The 14,459-nt window shown below is 38.4% G+C and overlaps 1 long non-coding RNA gene across 1 annotated transcript in view; it reads left to right on the plus strand.

The window, feature by feature from the left end:
- The window catches only part of LOC148002463 (LINE-1 retrotransposable element ORF1 protein-like), an 80,025-nt gene extending 66,180 nt beyond the window's left edge, over positions 1 to 13,845 (plus strand). Inside the window, exons 3-4 of the long non-coding RNA XR_015632880.1 lie at positions 4,910 to 5,068; positions 12,682 to 13,845. This is a non-coding gene — a long non-coding RNA (LINE-1 retrotransposable element ORF1 protein-like). The remainder of the gene's footprint in view (positions 1 to 4,909; positions 5,069 to 12,681) is intronic.
- Positions 13,846 to 14,459: the final 614 nt, after the last annotated feature.

Genomic DNA, 14,459 nt, shown 5'->3' on the forward strand with positions numbered 1-14,459 from the left:
GGCTTAGATTTACTTCAGTTTGTCTGTTTTGGACCTTTTCTTTTAAACTCTTAATAAAATTGCCCTTGAGTTTCTTTTAAAAATTTTTAAAAAAACTTTAAAATTTTATCCTTTAGTTAGTAACATTGGATAGACATACTCACATCAAATCTCACTATAAGGTGTGGACCCAGAAATGTTTAGTTTTTGTTTAAGTTCTCAGAATATAAAGGATATATTGTAACAAGTTCCTGGACTTTAATAGGCATCCAGATCTTAGCATAACTGACTCTATGATAGAAGCACCAAATAGGCCTTGTAATCCAATAGGTAGGCAAAATGCCAAAATGGGGACAAAGGCTAGGCCAAAGATTCCAGGATATGGCTGGGAAAGTCCTGGAATAAAAAGTCCCTAAATGTACTAACCTTGCTTTTGGCTTCTGTAGTTCTATTTCCTGATAACTATCTTTCCTAGTCAAGTAGGTCAACAAGGATGTGGTTTCTGTGTATAGAAAATCAAGAGCTATAAGACTTCAGGCTGAGGATTTGAGTTAGTTCCTCATGCAGCTACTTACTGGTCAGCAAATGAAGCCTTTCTGTACTTTAAGAGTATCTATATGGTGGTCTCTTGGGAGTTTACCATGGTGCCTTAACATAACAAATAAATCAAGCCAGAACTACTTCAACATTGGCCATAGCTAATTCCTCTGTTTATGTTGCAGATGCACGGACTGGAAAGAGGCTTCATTCCATCTTCTGGGCTAGTTCTAGGGCTTCATACCTTCCTCAAGTATGAACATTCCTTTCTCTTGACTCTAGTGGTACTTTTCAGCTGTGGACTGAAGCATCCATTTGGTCCTAAGCTTATACAAGTAGGAGACATAAATATGATTTCGGTGATGTGTAAAGATAACATATTCTTTACCTTGAGTGAGCCTTGATTACTTGCCTGGAGAGTCCCGTGGGACAGGGATTCCAACAGCTGTGTCTGCACTTGTAATTTCTCTGTATTTTTCAGGTCTTCAGAAATTTTCACCTGTGGGAGGATACCTTTACAGGTCTGGAGGAGTCCCATCTCATTCTCTCCCTCCAACCAGTTCCAGGGGATGAGTAGGTCAGGCTTAATATTTGAGTTTCCATTTGAATCCATTTTTAAACTCATTTACTAATGAGAGACTATGGACTCCAAGATGGGTCCCCCATTTCCATGGTAACAGCTATAACATATTATTTTTCTGTTTTTTTTCCTCCCAGAGGGGTCACAGCCTTTCTCTAATTGGTGAGACTATACACATTTGTAATACCAGTTGCTTTTGTGAGACACAGTGTGGAAAATAAATTTTAGGGATGCTACAAAGGTCCCAGATACATTATGTTTACTAGAAGCATTCTCCTGGTAATAGGAACTACCTACTCCAGTATCAATCACGCCACAGCAGAAGCACAGATTTCAAATGATCCACTCTCTTTATGCATATGTTAATTAAATTTAATAAAATTCAGGAACAAACAGAGAAGGGAAGACTGGAAATAACCTGTCATGTGGTGCACTAGAATGGTGAGAGAAATCACATAAAGGATTTATAAAAATTATTCATATGCCTTCTTCATAATCCCCATAATAAACGTTATTATATCCTTTAAAGCTGAGGAAAGAGAGGCTCAGAGGGTCTTGAAATCCACTTATTGTGTCATACCCAGTTAGGGTAGCACAACTGAGATTCAGTGCTGGTGGCTGGCAGGCTTCCAACCCAAAGCATATTCCTTATTCAGAAGAAACCATTTAAAATCAGTTTCTTTACCTCTCCAAACCAGTAATGATTCTTTCTTTATTTCACACAGGGATACCTACTGTTTCTTGATACTTGAATGACTACTTTCTGTCACGCACCTAGGATGTGTTCCAAACTATCAATTGGTTACCAGCCACAAGGGTAGAGGAATCTAAGAAAGGGTGGACAGCTGTTCTCAGTTTGCTGCCTAACACTAGCACTCCCTGGAGGCCTTTTAAAATGTTGTTGTCTGCTTCCCAATTCTATAAATTCTGATATAACTCATCTGGGGCATGGCAAGGGCACTGAGAGTTTTGGTTCTACCTTAAGTGGTTTTTATGCATAGCCATGCTAGGAACATGTAAAGTGGACACATAAATATTTGCATAGAGAAGTAACACAGGTGAGTCGGTGCTAGTTATTTAATTGGTGAATTTACTTTGTGAAAATAGCTGCTGAATCAAGAATTTTTTTTCAGATGGAACCTGAACAAGTTAAAACTTGCTCATGTCTCCTATTTAAAGAATGTTTGCAATTAGTCAGGATATTGTGTTGTAAACATGTACTTATTTCATTAGTTACTGAATCTTTCCTATTTAATATGGAAAACTCATAATCCTTGTAGAAACTGTGGTGGTCTCATATCACATTCCCAAACAAATATAATTATTCTACGAGAAAACCACATTATCAAAACAGCATGAACTATCCTCAAACCAATATCTTAAATCCTTTTGTTAATATTTAAAAGAAAACCCTTTTATATTTGCTTCTCCTGTCCCTAACCCTGTTGAAGTCTCACAAAGTAAATCTTAGCAGTCTCTAAATGCAACTGCAATATTCTTTAATTTTGGAAATCAACTTTCTGAAACATGAAAAGTAGAAGGAAAAAAGACTTTGCTAGATTTATTCTAGAAACAATATATTGTAATCTTGCTTTAAAAGAAAACATTAAAGTGACAGAGGAGAAAGTATCAGTGGGTATAGTGGGTATAGGCTATAACCAAGTTGTCAGGTGTCAGCACTGAAAGGATGCAGAAGCCAAGATGCACTTAGGCGTGGTGGAGCTTGCAAACCTTAGCAACACCTTTAGTACACAGTGGCAGTCCTGCTGAGTCCTCCTATTACAAAGAGCTTAGGCACCATTGCTTTTCCTACTTTACCCACATAGATGAAAAATTAGCAGATTTCAGGCATTAAAAATTTGGCCAGATCAGAATGCAGAGGTCCAGTAGTAACCAGGATATGCCATTGCTTTCTTTGTAATGGTAACATTTTCAGTTTGAGTTACTAAGAGCATGGTTATGTATGAAGACATATACACACACAGAGACATACATCCCATATATATCAAGTCAATACTCAGTGTGAGGTGTCTTAGATAGCTCATTTGGTAAATTAGAATTAGCTAGAGGAAATATTCATCAAGCAGAATATGAACCTGAGATTCTGGAGAAATTTCAGAGTTGGATATCAAATCCATGGAGAGGGTGCAAAGTCATGATAGCTAAAATGAAGGAGGAAATAAAAAGCAAGAAGTTTTAACACTATGTACTATGCATACACCTATCTGTGAAGCAGATAGGTGCACTATCTGATTAAACAGAGAGAGAAAGTAATTCAACAGAAACAATGTCGCTGAAACCTATGGAAGAAAAAGTGTTAAATCTTGATTAGCAGAGTCAGTTACAGCAGAGATGCAATACACTATGGTATTAGTGAAGAGGTGATGGACCTGGCTACTAGGAAGCCATTAATAGTCTTCCTAGAAATGACTTTAATAGTATGTTTGGGCTGAGATAAAGTCTGTGTGATCTCACTATGTAATGAAAAGTGTTTAGAGGAAGTATTGTTTTTTAAATGCTTCCTATGGGCCATTCAGTATATTTTAAAATGAGAACAATCCTACTTGGGGACTCAGTGTTCTTCTCATATGTACCTCAAGAGCCAACTCTCACACTTTCACATGGATATATAGGCATTTGAAAGGCTCTCTAGTCCATTGCAGATTACCTTAACATCTTCAAAATCTAAAAGGAGAACAAAAATGGCTGTACTTCTAGACTCTCTAAAATAACCACGTATATGTCTCTAATCCAGCTATAAAGCATAGTTCACATATTTGTGCTCTCACCAGTGCCATAGTGCCTTCATTGAAATAACTCTAGGGCAAGTCTTAAGACTCAAGCTGCACATTTTGAAGCTATGTTCTTTCAAAGTAGGTTTGTCTCTTCTTTTAAGTTTCAGAGCCAACTTGCCAATTTCTAAAAATAATCTCTCTTATATCTTGCCTGGGACTATATTGACACTAGAAATAACTGACATCTTAATCTTTCACTCAGTCTTCAAAAACATGTCTCTCCATTTTTTTAGGTTTTCTTTAAATTCCTCTCTAGCATGTTCTATAATTTTCTAAGCAGATGGTCTGCATATGTTTTCTCACATTAATTTCCAACTACTTTATGTTATTAGCGTCCTCAGATAAGACTTTTTAAATTGTGTTTATTGGTCATTAGATGCTTGTACAAGACATTAAACTAGATACTTGTCATATGAATGACAGGTGTGAAAACAAGACCAAACTACAATACATCTTATATAAAACAGAGAGGAAAGTCCTAGTCACTTCAGGCAAAGCAGAGCTTCCTCAAGATAAAAGTTATAAGTCACAGAAGGGGAAAATGAGGACATTGAATTTAATTTCATCAAAGATTTCATCCTTTGATTTCAGAAAAAAATACTATTAAGATAAAAGAGGCCAAGCTACAGAATAGGAGACAATCCTTAAATGGCATATTAATGATAGAGTATTTTTAGCTAGAGTGGGTGCTGGTCTCCACAAGTCAAAAGATGAACAACATTTTTAAAAAGAATTATCTATCTATCTATCTATCTATCTATCTATCTATCTATCTATCTATCTATCTATTTATTTTGTATAAATACACTGTAGCTGTCTTCAGACATACCAGAAGAGGGGATCAGATCTCATTACAGATCACCATCTATGAGCTACCATGTGGTTGCTGGGATTTGAAGCACCTCATGAGACCCAACCTTTTAATTTCTAGTCCTTTTCGAATGAGAAATAGAAATGCATGCTGACAGAGAGTCACATATATTGTATTCTAAATCTACTTTACTCATGATCACCTCAGGTTACAAGTAGCCAAGATATGTGTCCATAGACAAATGGATAAACCTGGTCTGTCACTCATAGAGTTGAATGCCACTCATCAATAAACAATAGCAAGCAGATACCTGCAACATGGATGAATTTCAAAAATCATTGTCGAATAAAAGACTCCAGGCATAAGGTGGGTATTTTGTCTTATAATTTTGGTACAAAATGCCAACTCATTTAGGTGTCACAGCGCAGAAAGGCTGCTGCCTGGGTATGGGGACAAAGATGAAGGAAACATGAGAAATGGGTTTTCATGGCATGGGTCTTTTGATCCTGGTTATGCACAACCAAAAACCAAAGATTTTTGCATTTTAGATCACTATGCCCTATTCAATTTATTCCTTGATAAAATAGATGAGACAAATCCTCTCTTAACACTTAGAAAGGCATATGCTAATAACTGAGCCAAAGTAGAGGAATCACAACCCAGTAGAATCATCCAGAAAAACAAAAACAAGAAATCTCTCAGAAAATCTTGAGAGATTGAAGATCTAAAAATACCAGATGTAGTGTGGAATTGAGTCTAAAACAACAATCTTTCACTGCACTTGGGAACATAATTCTTGTATGATTAAAAAAAACAGTTTGTTTAACATAGAAAAAGGTGACATCTGAGTTTGCCAACAGACAGCTTTGATAACAGACCTCGGAAGCAAGTTGCACATAAGACACCCGGCAGCTTAGACAGGAGCTGACCCCAGGGCAGGCCTTTGCTATACTGGTTAACGAACCCCAAGGTGGTGTTCATGGAGCTAGTAAACCAGCCCCACACTGTGAGCCCCATTAGTGTAAAGCCAATCCTAATAAAATGATTCAGAATTTGGAACTTTGGGAATGGACTCCAGAATCTCACACACTCATGCTCCCAAGACATGGCTTCCCTAGCCTCTGTGTTGATACCCACAAACAGAAAGTCTTGAGACTGTGGCCCTGGCTTCAGTGACTGTTGGACTTTCAGCACTGTTGCTGGGTTCACTGTCCTGTTTTTCAGTGGTAGCTGATAGCCACGGCTGTCAAGGGCTTTCTGGGCCTTCATCGGTGTCATCCTTAAAGCCTGTCACAGCTGAAGGACTTCACAGTGGACATGGATCAAGCATGGAAGTTCTGCAGCATGCTCATCAAGTATCCTCAATGAGGATTCACTGATTCCCACTTAGTGAGATGTCTGCTTAACTTTTATCTTGGCATAGCATTATAAGGAATGTGTGTGATAAGCCGAATATTTTTGAGACATCCTAATTGCCCAGGGCCTTACTGTTCACAGACCATGCTCTATGTAATGGCTTTAAAGATTTTGAATCTTCTTTCAATGATAGATGACTTAAGGTTGTACATTCAATTTTCTCAGTCTCTAAGTTCAAGGTTTCCTATGTATCTATATCAGTGTTCAAAATGTTCTTTTAACACACCCATTGCTTATTTTTATAATAGAATATCAATATCATTAAAATAAACAAATATTGTTGACACTCTACTGCGGGAAAGATGAACATTTTCGGCTCCTGAGTACTTAGATTTCTCCTGCCCCGTGCTTCTGAATTTCTGCTATCATATTATTGAGCTTGATAAAATTTTGACTCAGTTTAAAATTATTAATTTCACTAGACTAAGTTGATTTTTATTTAATTATCTGTTTATCTATTTCTTCATCTATCTATCTATCTATCTATCTATCTATCTATCTATCTATCTATCTATTGGGTTTCATTGTACAGTCCTGGAAATAGCTCTGTAGAACAGGCTATCCTCCAACTCAGAAATCTGCCTGCCTCTGCTTCCAGAGTGTTATCATTAAAGACATGCACACCATGCTAGGCAAGAGTAGGTTGATTTTAAAAGCTGTAAATCAAACCAACAATTGTGACTGTGAAAATATCTTTTTGCATTACCAACTGACATGGTGTGCATGAAGTTTTCCTTCTTTTCTTTCTTTTCCTTTTTAGTTTCAGTTTTTCTTCTAAACTGAATTCCCTATGCTTTGCTTACAGAATTTATTATATGATAACTTTATGTTTTGGGACATATCTATCTAACTGAGTTCTTGTGTCTTAGTCATTTTGTTCTTGCAATGAAAAAACTATGAATTACACATCTACTTACTCCAATTGGGAATATTTGTTCTTTAAGTTTGCTGTAAATTGTTACTATGGGTCTTCCAGTAACTGCCTCTAAGGCTTAGCTGTATGGTTTCTGAGAACCTGTATTTGCATATAAGTAACTGCTAATTTTTGTGGAGAATATATGTAAATAATAAGGAAATACATTCAAGAGGCAATTTTTATGTATAACTAGAAATATCCTCTTGGTATTTGCAGGGAATGGTTGGCAAATTTTGAAGATGCTCAAATAAGTGTTTGCCAATAACCCAAGCACATTCTTCCATCAACTTGAACAGCATTGCTCTATTCTTTCTGTACATAGGGCGATATAATGCTATGGAATAGTTATTACATTGAATTGTTTAGAGTAAAAATAAGAAAAAAGTCTGTACATGTTTGGTACAGATTTGATTTTTTCCTGTGTATTGATTGAATCCATGGGTATGGGATATATAATGTCCAATTCTACAGTGCAAATGCAAACACACACACACACACACACACACACACACACACACACAGAGAGAGAGAGAGAGAGAGAGAGAGAGAGAGAGAGAGAGAGAGAGAGAGAGAGAAGTGGTATATCCTACTTTCATTTCTCTTTCTGTGATAAAACATCCTGACCAACAGTAACTTAGGGTAGAATGGGTTAATTTTAGTTGACAATCCAGGCTATATGTGGAGACATTGAGGTGGCAGGAATTTGAGGGACCTGGTCACACCCACAGTCAAGAGCCGATGGTAAATGAATACAACCTGTCTGTTTGCTTGTCCCCTGCTTCATTTCTCCACTCTTATAACAGTCAGGACCCCATGCCTAGAAATGGTGTCACTCACTGTGGACTGGGTCTTCTCACACCAATTAACCTAATTAAGGTCCTGAACAGGTATACTCACAGGCTAATCCAATGTAGACAGTCCTTCATTAAGACTCTCTTTTTGGGTATTGATTCTTGGTGGTGTGGCAACTTGACAATTAAAACTATTATATAATGCTTGACTCTGAAGAAAGTAACTGGGATTGAGAAGAGATGTGATGATTATCCATTTTCACTTTCCTGTTTGCTTATGTTGATCATAAGTTTCAAAAGCAATTCTTGGTAACTGACTCTTTTCCATGTCATACTTATTTTTTTAAAGCTGTTCATCAGAGAATGCATGAAAAATGCAAAGTATATGAAAGAAAGTTTATTTGGAAATATTAGTAGAGCTAGAGAGATGGCTCAGTAAGAGTTTATAGTCTGCAAACATACAGATCCAAATTAAAATCTGCAGCACCCATTAAAAATCTGGACATGGGTGAGTGTACATAACCCCAGCATTGGAGTTGAAGGCAGGTCAATTCTGAGAGCATTGTGATCATGCTGTCTAACTTAAATGGTGAGCTTCTGCTTTAGAAAGCCCCTGTGTCAAGGCAAGAAATCAGAGGGCAATAGAGGAAGACAACCAAAGTCCTATTCTGCTACTCATGAGCTCACGTGTACATGCTCCAGCACATTCCCATGCATACATGCACACAGCCTCCCACATATGAACATGGATGTACACATGCACAGACACCCACCCCTACCCCACCCCCACATACAACTAAGAAAATACTATTAGTAATAGCAACTACAAAGTATGAGTCTGAGTCTCAAGAAAAGAGTCATTTTAGAATATAAGCCTATGCTTCTTCTGCCCAGCCCATTGAAAACAACAACTCTAGCTCTACCATAGAGGGATGTTGGAGGATTAGCTAAAGCAACACATCTTAATAGTAGAGTGCCTTAGCCCAGCTCAAACTTCAAAATGTTGTTTTTCTTGATGATATAAATAATATGACTTAGGCTCTAAGTCGTCAGCCTTAGATAAAAGTTATCTGTGATGTTTGTAGTCTAAAATCAGGAGACTGTTGTGTGAACTGAGTCAATAGTAATAGAGAGGAATATAGACAATACATAGAATATAGATTTTTTCCAGATCAGGGCTTCCCTGGTAAACAGGAGCTGAAAACAATGGGGGTTTATGAAAGTATAACTTATATGACCGAAGAGTCCCTCTGGAAGAAAGTGAAATCAGAGGCATCTTGATGAACTGAAAACTAAGAATAGGTTATTTATGAATGAAAAGAGGAAAGGGGGTCAGGGCACCAGCTATTGGAATTAGCATTTCTAAGGGATTGGATTGGATGAATATGAAAAGTGAAATGTGTGGAAGGATTTGTGAGGATGATCTCAAGAAATCAAACAAGCATTGTTCCTGTTGGGCACTATGAGGTTGGGGTGCCTTATATTTCGAAAACTAAAGGACTTTGACTAAAAAGGAGAAAAGTCCCACTTTAAAGTCTGTGACCCTTCACTATGGTAGAACATGTGACTGTTATTTGCTCAATGCTATTAAGTTGCCTTCTAAATGTTTATCCTTATCCCAGCAAACTTAAGCTGCTTTTAGCCTTGGTTGCAGGAACTTCCTTTGCAGTGTGTAGCAACCAATGGAAAGATGGATAACTGCCCACAGGGCTGAGTACAAAAGACTGAGTGCTTAGCCCCAGATGGCATCTGCATTGATACTGTTTCCTTCCCTACATGATTCGGGGTGCATTGTGGTAGGACAAAAGGAAAGATTATAAGAGTTGAAGGATGGTAAGGAATGCTATGAAATACTGTCTACTGGACACAGCATGGCTGTCACAGACATGAAGTTAGAGTAGGTGTAGTTTCCTACATAAGACCTGCACAAGATCAAGCCAGTCAAAAGTCCACAATAGACTAGAAGTTACTGGCAGTGCATAGCTGCAGGGAGAAAAAGAATCATTCTGTTTTTGAGAATTTGACCACTGGTAGGTTTCCTAAGCCTCAGTGGATGACCCTACATTTATCCACATTTGGACAATACTAAACAAAGTTACTGAATTATTTTTTTAAAAGACAAAAATATTTCATGTTGGGGCATGTGTTTTCTTTTTTTCTTATATATATAGAGAGGCATGTTGAAGTGTTATAGAGAAAGTTGGAATTGGGAATCGGGTTATACTTCTTTGTATACATGTGTGAAATTCTTAAAAATAAAGAAAAAGAACCTGACCACCAAACAGTATCACAAATTGCAATACTGATCTTCAGGAAAGCTGAATCAGGTGGTATGGGTTTCAAGGAAGGAGATTTGAAGTCACAGTGTGAGAATAAAGTCTCGATGTGGACATAGGGAATATGGCATTCCAGGATGCATGAGTCACAGAAGAGAGATGCCTATAGCTCTCATGGGCCTCTATAACCTGTCTTGAGGCTCTTTCCCCCTCCCAATGTCAATTTGTTCCCTGAGAATCTATAATAGCCTTGAAGGAACGTGGCAGTCCTTCACAGAGGAGATCTTCCTGAAGGAGTCCTTTCCTGAAGCCTGGAATTATATCCCCAAATGACCTTCTCTTCTCAAGACTTAGACTCATCCTTTGAAGCTGCTATTAGTAACTGATTGAGCTGTCAGAAGTAGAGGCACTTAAGTGATGAATTGTCCCCTAAGTAATTAGAATGGAATTATTTGTGGGGCAGTGTTAATAATGGCCCTATAAAAGATATTTAGTCTCCATGGGGTGTGATCAATCGTGTGTGTGTGTGTGTGTGTGTGTGTGTGTGTGTGTGTGTATCCTTAAAAGTTTTTTGTTTTCGTTTTTTTTAAATTTTTGTCTCTGAAGGACAAATATATTCATACATTCTATTAAGCTGGGAATCTGACTTAAAAATTTTCTTTGAAAATTGCTGTTTTCCAAACCTAAGTTGTGTGGTGGAGACAGATAGTCTTGAAATGAAAAAAATGTTTTCTTTTACAGATTTTAGTAAATATACTCAGTGTTAAGTTTTAGTGTCTAACAGCACTGAAGGGGTTGATATTGTGGTTGGTTTAGTAATTATTCAGGCAAAGTCTGAAGTCTGACTATTGGTACTGCTACTGACAAGCACACACAATATTAAAAATTTAAATCTTTTTGTAATAGTACCCAAATAGTAATATGAAAAGAAATATATATATATGATACTGGCTTCCAAGGGAATGAAAATACAACTTCTTTAAATTCACGCTTTCCTTGGGTATTATAATTTATGCATAAATACATGTAATGAATAAGTAATTTGGACAAAGACACAGATTCTAGGTTAGAACACAATATCCTGGATCATTTTAGTGACAAGTTCCTTACTAAGGAAGCATCAAGCTACTTTTTGACCTTTCAACTTCATTTGAATTACAGCAAGTCTCATAACCACCAACCATACAACTCTGGAAATTGGAGGCAGAAATGCTAAAAATGAGTGAATTAGTGAATCTGGGCTCTCAAAAACTTAACCTTGACATTTGGAAACTTTAAAATGGAAGGTCATGGGACTGGAGAGATGGCTCAGTGGTTAAGAGCACTGACTGCTCTTCCAGAGGTCCTGAGTTCAATCCCCAGCAACCATCTCACAAACATCTGTAATGGGATCAGATACCCTCTTCTGGTTTGTCTAAAGACAGCTACAGTGCACTCATGTACATAAAATAAATAGAATGGAAGGTCAGAGCTGGAGAGATGGTTCAGTGGTCAAGACCACTTGTCTGTCTTCCAAAAGATCTGGATTTGATTCCTAGCACTCACGAGGCAGCTAACAAACACTTGTAACTCCAGTTCCAAGGCATCAATGTCCCCTTTTGGCCTATAAAGGCACTAAGCATGTTGTGGCACATAGACATAATGCAGTCAAAACACCAGTACATAAAAAATGAAAGGACATAAAATATATAAAATTGTTAGAAAATTGGAACATCACCTAGATTTGCTCTCTCTCTACTCTAGGATGTTTAGATAAAAATGTTTCATTTTTATGTGAAATTTCCCCTAATTTTAAAAGTCTTACTACATGTATAAGTATTTGGCTTACATGCATGTGGCATACCACATGTGTGTCTGGCACTCATGGAGGTCAGAAGAGGGTTTTGGAATTCCTGGAACTAGAGTCACAGACGGTTGTGAGCCATTGTGTTAGGCTACAAACACAACTAACAACTGATCTCTCTCCTCAGCCCCACACAAGTGTGAGTTTTCATTGAATAAAGATCTACAAATAATAATTGATAGCAGGTAGAAATCTTCACTTTGGGAAAACCTTACGTTTGCATGACTGTAAGTTTTTACTGTTTACAAATAGCCTGCAAGACAGCTCAGCAGGTGAAGACATTGGCTGTCTAGGACTAGTGATCTGAGTACACCTTCTGGGACTCAGATATGAAAGGAGAGAACCAACTGCACAGTGCTGTCCCCTGACTGCCACATTGCACTCTGTGGTATGTGCATCCACACAGCGCGCGCGCGCACGCACACACACACACACACACACACGGAAATAAGGAAACAAATATATCTTTATCAAAATATCACATTTGATTTTGATATTCTCAAATCTCACACTAAGCCAGTTTTCATTTGTTATTTGTTTTCATCAATTTTATTTGTATGGATTTATTGGAGGCAGGTATTAGCATTTTGTTAATCAAATACAACAGTACCTATACTTACTGATAATTTAATAATGATGCTAATACAAGTTTTTGTGAGATGTTTTTGAACAGTTACTTGATACCAAAGTTTAATTTTCATGTATATTAGCTTAATCAATCTTTTTCAAAATTCTAGGTAGTCGTGTGGTGATTAATCTTCATTGTCAACTGGATTTGGAATCTCCTTGGAGACATACCTTTGGCCTTGTCTGTGGGGACATTCCCAGAGAGATTTAATTAAGGAAGGTAGACTCACCCTTGACGTGAACAGCACCATCCCATGGGCTGGGCCTGCACTGAATAAAGGAACAAAGGAGAGAGTAGGTTGCACGCCAGCATTCATGTCTTTGGCTTTCTGCCTGAAGACACAATGTGATGAGTTGGCTCATGCTCCAATTGCCATGCCTGCCTTTATCAGGAGTTTTCTCACAGCCGAGAGAAAGTAATAGAGTGTGTAGATGTTATCTGTTTGTGTTGGACAGACATACACATCTTTAAGTAGGAGGTAGCAAGTATTGGCTTTCCTAGCTTCAACATTTAATTAAAAAAATAAACAACCACCAAGCTGACACTGAAGAGAGGTACTCCTTAAGGGAAAATCTAAGTCCAGAGAGACAGCCGGTAACAGATAGACTGCCTCTCTGCTCACCTTTCTGTTTCATAGACAAAGCTTGTGCTTATTTTTACAATGGCCTTTTTGTCCAAAAAAGGCCTCCTGGTTTAGTTGTGTGACTAAATGCTATTTGTCCTCTTCAGTGGACCTCTATTCTCTAGATTCCCTTCTTGTTTTCTCACCATCCCACTTGAGATGCTTGTTAGTAACTGTTACAGGCCTTCTTTACCACTGGGGAAAGACAGAATCCTACTCGAGGCCAGAAAGAATGTTCCAGACATGGATGGAAGGCCCTCACTCCTGACTGTTGACTTCAATACCCCTGAAGGTAGGGAGTGCTTCGGGTCTGCCCCCAGGCTCCAAGGGTGGGTCTCCTAGGGGCTGGAAAATGCCCCACCAATCTGGCTAAGATAAGGAAAGGATATGAAGAGAAAGTTACAGAAATTTGAAGGGTTAAGCTAAGTTGCTGAGAGTTAGTATAAGTTGTAGAGAAAGTAAGGTTGAAAGAGAAAAGAAGGTAAAAAGAGCAGGAAGCTAGGGAAAAAGAGACAAAAAGAAGTTAAAAAGCTAAAGAGAGATAAAAGACAAGAGAGGAACATATACTGGCCACAGTAGTTAGAAAACCTAGGAAGACAGTACCTGTCAACAGGAGAGAATTCCTGGCTAAAGATCGGTGTACCTAATACCAAAAAAAAAAAAAAAAAAAAAAAGGACATTGGGTCAGGGACTGTCCCAGGAAGAACAAGAGGGGCCTCTCCAGTGGCTCCAAAGGCAAGCGTCTTGGTCCTAGAGTGCTGGCTATGCACAAAGATAGAAGGAAAGCCTTCCCAGTTGTTGTGTGCCTGCGGGGGGCCCAACGCTCTGTGCTCCTATGCTCCAGTGGGCCAGTATCCAAAGACCTTGAGTACAAGGGGCTACTGACAACAAACAATACTTATGGACTGCCCGAAGAACAGTGGACCTTGGCGTGGGCCAGGTAACCCACTAGTTCATGGTCATCCCTGACTGCCCCCATCCCTTGCCCATGAGAAATTTGCTTTCCAAAATGGCTTGCATGGGCTGAAGGGTGAGGCCATGTGTATGCATATCTGCAGACTGTGTACGTGGGGCTTAAGACCTGTCTCAGTACACCAGTACCTGATGCTGGGAGATGTGTGGCTTAGTGCCGTTCTGCCTGGAACACACCGTTCCTGCCAGCCGGGCACAGACAATTATCACCCAATCCAGGATTTAAACTGTGATAGAGTGGCTGATGTTTTGCCTTTGAATAGAATGTCCCAAAAGATGGAACCACTGGTCAG

This window comes from Rattus norvegicus, chromosome 11, assembly GCF_021556685.1.
Source record: "Rattus norvegicus strain SHRSP/BbbUtx chromosome 11, alternate assembly SHRSP_T2T, whole genome shotgun sequence".
In the NCBI taxonomy this organism is placed as follows: domain Eukaryota; kingdom Metazoa; phylum Chordata; class Mammalia; order Rodentia; family Muridae; genus Rattus; species Rattus norvegicus.